Here is a 6,718-nt window from a genome sequence, read left to right on the forward strand (position 1 = left end):
AGGCAAAAAAATGTGATCCCAAGTCTATGAAAACAAAAATTTCCTTTTAAAATTAAACTAAATTGCTATATTTAAGTGTAAATAATATTCTGTCAGGAAGATCATCAAAGCCTACTTAGAGAATCATATCAGCAACTCTCTAGTAAAACATTTAAACTCAGTTTTCCAATGATGCCATTGTATCCAAGGCTACAATAATGTAATAGTTATATTGTATGCAAAATTACATTTAAAAAGTAAATATATACATAAAAAGATAAACACAGAACAATTTGTTTTTGAAAATATCAAGTAGAATTTCTCTCAATTTCTAGAATACAATCGATTTTGATATATTAAGCAGATTAAAGATTATTACTAAAGATAGCATAGAGAACCCTTAGTAAGCAGAACGTAGAAAGCTTTATGTATTTCTGACAAAGCTTAGGAATTTAAATACTAATGACCCATCTACTTTATTTACCTAATAAAATACCAAGTATAAAATACATTTTAAAATATATGACCCATCGCTTCTGGCTACTTGGGGAACGTTCTGGAATTTTGGGAGGCGATGTGGCCCCAGGGACCCACTGATTAGAAGCACCATTAGAAGCTGGGTTGATCCAGAGACAGACAGATGGCTGAAAATGACAGAAAAGAAAAAATAAAATGGACAACCACTATTATTATTAGCTCATCTCTTAAGGGCTTGCATTTTTATTGATGGATGCTAAAGAATGCTTTATATCAGCTGAAGAAATATTTCTAGACAAAATTGAGAAGTTTATTAATATTCACCAAAAGAGTTTTTTGGTTCTGTCTGCTGCCCTCCATGGACCTGGGGAATGGAAACTGATGTTCAGGATTCAGCAGAGATTCCTGGGTAGTAATTTACAGATACTTTCAGTACACAACACAGTAAATGCTATTAATCGTATGTGCACTATAGCTAAGACTGTCTCCAAACCATACACAGACAGCATTTGCTATAGAATGATAACAACTGAGGCTTACATCAGTGAGCAAAGTCCTGTTTGGAAAACATTTCAAAAGTTAAAACTGAGTAGTGATTCATTTAACCCAAATTAGAGTATCAATTACAAAAGTTCTTTTGGAAGAATGTTAAAGTAACTACCAGTTAAATTATAATGTTCAAATATATATTTAAAGATTTTTTTTTAATTTAAAATAATAAAATGTATATGATTAAAAATGAAAAAAAAAATATATGATCCATCTATTATACTAAAAGGTAGTGTCTTTGCCAATACCAACATTCAGAACACAGCTGTGAATGTAAAACTAAACAAAATCACAAAAGCTGACTTCCATAAATCAGATTTGCTTTTCAGGTCAGACTTATTTTTGATCTTTGGATTCATGTATTCAACTGCTGGTTGGTCATCACAACTTCCATAGCTAATGGACAGTTGAAATTTAATATGATAAAAATTGAATTAACCATATTTTCTTCTAAATTGGTCTCTCCTTGAATATTTAACTTTTGGTACAACCATTTAGAGTAAGCTCAATCTGTCTCACCTTCTCTCCCAACCCAATTAATCCAATTAATCACACCTATCACCACGGCCCTGCAGCAAGCCATAATTGCATTTCCATGGAGCATTACAAGAGTATTGACCACTAACTGGTCTTCCCAAGTCTAGACTTGTTCTCTTCATACCATTGTTCACTGTTGTAGAGATATCAAGCCATTCCCGTGCTTCAACAGCAGCCAATAGCTACAGAAAACCATCTGCAGTACGACATCCGGAGCTACAATTTCTCACTCATTGCCTTTGCTCATACTGCCACCTACAGTTCTACCCTCCACTCCTCCCAGGACACACTATATCATTTATACTTCTGCATATTTTTTTTTTTTTTCCATCTCTTTCTTGTTTGGGCTTAAGAAAAAACTTGTGTCATAGCCATCTTTTATTCCAAGGGACTGGCATAGTTCCTGGTCTGTAGCAAGTACTGAATGGTTATTGAATGGATTTTCGGATCCATAATTGCCAAGCATAATGATGGTCCTGACATTCTGAGAATACCACTTGCAGGTAGAGCGAAGAATCTCCCAATTAGAGTAGTTTCGCAGAATAGAAGCTTATTCCTCCATCACCTGAGTCCAACATGAGTGTTGCATGTCAGAGGGTGGCTTTCCATCATCCAGGATCCAACTTCCTTCCAGCTAGCAGCTACACCATTGCACAGGGTCTTGGAATCTGCTTCTAGTCAGCAGAAAGGATTTGAAAAGAACGAGGGTGGGAGACCTACCACTTCTTTAAAAACCCACATTAGTTATAAGGCCAAGACTGGATGTAAGTGGCACAAGGAACTATAGTCACTGTCTGGGAAGCTACTTCTGCCAAAACTCTTGCCTGTAAATATTTGAAGACTAGCTAGCCATTTCTACCACATGACTTTAGGAAGTGAGAACATATGTATCATGTTTTAAAGGGAAGTAACTTTTTTTTTTTCCCCCTGATGGTAAAAAGAGTGGATTTCAGTTATCAGGAAAAAGGCCCTTAGGTATAATTTTTTTTTTTTTTTTTTACCAACAGTTCTGACTGGGATTTGAGGTAGCATCAGCTTTGGGAATGCTTTTCAAAAACAATGAAGCCCATACAACTTTTGCTTGGACCTCCAGCAAATTATAGGGCATGCCCAATGAGATTAGGCATATGAAATAGCTCAGGTCTCCTGCAGTAATTACATCTCACCGTCTTAAAGACAGATGTTTTCCAGTGCAGGGGTAGCTGCAGGTTTGCTGAAGCAGGTGGAGTGTCTCCACACAGTTCTACTTTTCAGATACTATAATTTGGAATCAGAGAGGATGTCTCCTACCATTCAAGATAGTCCCCAAATTTCACTTATCAAAAACATTCTTTTTGAAGAAATCCCTGGATTTCTTCATATGAATATCAAATAACTGTATCTGCAATTGCCCACACTCCCCTATTTGATATATGTGAAGTTAAATGGAAAATTTGCCCAATAGAGATAGGCAGGTGCTATATAAACACATCTGTAGGTCATTTAGAAATTACTATCATCGCTCTTTTCATTAAAGTGACATGCATATATTTAGAAACTACTTTTCAAAAACCTAATGAAAGACTGTCCTTGATAACTTCTCTATATGTTCACCTATAAATCAGTATTAAAATCCTTTACATAATGAGATGCACATTCTTGGGGAGGGAAAAAAAAGGGAAGTTTCAATTCTCACATTTTTTTTTTTTAAATGTGAACTAGAACTTTAACTGGTTTGTTTACATCGTATGTGTTTAAACGTGCTTCCTACGTATTTCAGAGTTTTATACAGTTATGAATTATCTAGTATCTTATTTTCACTAACATTGAGATGATTGTTTTACAATGTAGAAATAAATGCATAGTTAAGGGCATATCAAAATTCATACACTGGTATCTATAAGGAGTGTAAGTTTTTCATGTGAAGATTCTCAAGACATCTCTATTGAGTTCATTGTATACTTTCAGTAAATCATTTATGCTGACATGGTGTCACGGATAAAGTCTAAATTTGTATATGAGAGTTACAATAGCTGTTTTCTGCCTGAGTACTCAAAGTCTCGCCGAGGCCTGTATTTTGTTCATGGAATCCCAGGGCTAAATGGCACTGCACAGGACATAGACACAAACTTGTTAAACGAATAATGGGTTTCTGTGATCATCTCATACACAATTTCCAAATTTAATCCTCCTTGTATAGAGTTTTATGTAAGGTCATTTCAGAGTGTGTATATATTGAGAAAGATAGCTAACATGCGTAATTTCCTGAAATAGACATCTGTTAGAGGTAAACCAGCGAGGTCATTTTTATATTGAAATCTGTGAGAAAGCCCATGGAAACAAAGTGTAACGCAAATGGAATATTAACTTCCGATTAAAACACCTGTGGATTCAATTTATAACATTTCATGTTGAACGGTATTGGAATTAAAGTTCCCAAACACCAAGCTTCTTTGTGTAGCCAATGCTAACAACTCAGGAGTCTCGACTGAAAACCCAGTTTATACAAAGCATGAACATCTCAACATATGGTTTTCTATTATTTTTCATGTAAAGGACTGTGATACTTTGAAAACCCAGTTTATACAAAGCATGAACATCTCAACATACGGTTTTCTATTATTTTTCATGTAAAGGACTGTGATACTTTGATACCCTATTTTTATGTGGATAGTGAAGCATTTGAAAGAGACCTTACATGTGTGTCTTTGGTTATTTTCATTCCACATTGCCTGAATGGTTATAATATGAACCAATAGGTAATGTGAGAAAATGGTAAAGGGTACTGGTGGTTAGCTATAAACACTCTACCAAGGGGCTCCTGGGTGGCTCAGCTGGTTAGGCGTCCCTCCCTCTCTCTCCCCCAACTCCCATCTCTAAATTAAATAAATTAAATCTTAAAAAAAATTAAAACAAAATAAAATAAACACTCCACCAAAATGGACATTGAAACATGGAGACTTGTTTATGATAAGGCTTTGTTAAAAGTAATAACTTTTTTTTTCCAGAGGAAAACATGTACTGTATATGTCTCATTAGAAAGGTAATACCTGTTTTGTGAAGAAATGGATGGATTTTAAATAATAATATAATCCATAGAAGGCACTCCACTATATCAACTCTTCTTTCTATAGCAAGCTTGTTTTTAGCAATTAAATCTAGCAGTGCCTATAATAAAAATTATCACAGGACTATGACAAAAATGTGTACTTATTTCTCATTTTTAGTTTATTTTAAAAATCATACTGGTTATATTTGAAGGTGAAAGCACAAACTGTATTTTCAAGATGTGTTTTTCCTCAGTAGAATTATGTCATGGGGAAACACTATGGATATCCATCAAAGTGAAACCTACAAGGACATAAGAGCTCATTATTAGTGAACATTGTTTGTAACCTTCAGATGGCTTCAGCATTTCTGTCACAAAATGGCAGGCAGAATGAGAGATTAAAGCACATCGTTTCCTCGAAATTAACATCACTACATAAATTATGGCTTTTATATAAATCTAAAAGGTTCTTTTTTTTATTTTAAAACAATGAATTATTACAGCCTCCAATCTTTGTAATAAAATGTTACAGCAAGTTCAAGTTCAGTTAGGTCAATGCTGGCTTCAGGTTAACATTATTGATTGAAACTTGCTAAAGCATCCTGGCAGATCCAATGCAATAACTTCAGTCAGGAAACTAAGCCGAGCAACATACCCTTGTGGTTCTGATACTTGTTCTGGATTGTATGCTTGTTCCTACTACAAAAACCTCAAAGAATGGAAAGAGAATTAAGTGTAGGATTTTAAAACACTGGAAAATCACAGAATGCTATTCTTTACACACTACTAAGAACTTTGGTAGCACATTTGCAATTAGATCTTTTGTTTATGTTTTTAAGAAATAGTTTCAATAAGTGAATAATTTATTCTTATCTGTATCCTAAAAATATCAAATCTTTAAAATGTGCAGTATTGTGATGGTTTTCAGATAATAATTTATATTCATATATATGAATATGTATTCAGATTATATTATATATGATGTATAAAATATATATAATATATACTTAGTACTAGGCTACTTTGTGAATGAAGAATTAGGGGGGCTTTTTTTTTTCTTTCTTTCCAGATTATTCCCTCTTTTAAGCAAGGTTGATAAAGTGATGATAAGTGTTGGAACGAAGGCTGCAATCTGCTATAATGGGGGAAGGCTATTCCCTTTGCTACCTTGACTGATACAGTTAATGTGTTCATCTATGACCTTGACAATTTTCAACAAATGTATTTGAAGTAAAGGGAACTATACTTCAGGCAAAATATCATAGCAATCAAAACCTTTGGTGGTTAAATTGACTAAAAATATTGGCCTATTATTCAATTTATTTCATTTCTGTTAGTAATAGCCTTGGTTGACAGAGAGATTACTGGGTGCTTTCATCGAAATTTATGAACAGAAAGTTTAAAGAAAGTAATCCACTACTGATTTTCTGAGGGACATATCATTAAACTGATACTCCTTTGTACTGTTTACTAGTTGTTTACTCATGGAATGGTAAGCTACAGTGATGATATTTGAAAATACATTAAGTGGAAAATTCTTCTAACAGGTGGAACAATTTGTACTCAGGTCAAGCACACATGTAGACCTGATTATCCACTAAAATGGGTAAACTCTTACATTTTAAAAATTTAAATAGCACTGTTTGAACTTTTTCCTCTGTGAGCAGCTCTCAGGAAGATGAACATTCCTATAATTGAAATGACCATGTGCATTCTGACCCTAATTGGGTAAGTTTAATATTAGGTGCACACCAAGCAATCATGGAAGCAATTATGGGCACTTGTCCTGGGGCTGCCACAGCCCAGGTGCTGCTGCCTGATTGTCATTTGGTAATTACCTCAGTACTTCCCAACTCCTCCTTAGCATCAGTTAAATGGTGCAACATACTTCAAGTAAGTGAAGTCTCCTTGGAGGTACAAGTAAATACTTAATTATTTAGTTTGCGGCTTCATATAGGGGCTGTCTGTTCACCTGGAATGTGCAAATGTATAATGAAATTTGTCTTCTGAAGAGACTTGCAGGGAAGTCAAATTGGAGATGAAATCTTTGCAATTAGCCACACAGTTCCTTTTGAAATATGGAAAATACCTTAAATAATAGTGATGATAGAGGCATTGCCAACTTTAGAATTTTTTTCAAGTCTTTGA

The 6,718-nt window shown here is 34.4% G+C and overlaps 1 pseudogene; it reads left to right on the forward strand.

Annotated features, from left to right (window-relative positions):
- Positions 1-619: 619 nt before the first annotated feature.
- Positions 620-1,071, forward strand: LOC110579770 (annotated as a pseudogene).
- The last annotated feature ends 5,647 nt before the right edge of the window (positions 1,072-6,718 follow it).

Source organism: Neomonachus schauinslandi, chromosome 1 (genome assembly GCF_002201575.2).
Source record: "Neomonachus schauinslandi chromosome 1, ASM220157v2, whole genome shotgun sequence".
In the NCBI taxonomy this organism is placed as follows: domain Eukaryota; kingdom Metazoa; phylum Chordata; class Mammalia; order Carnivora; family Phocidae; genus Neomonachus; species Neomonachus schauinslandi.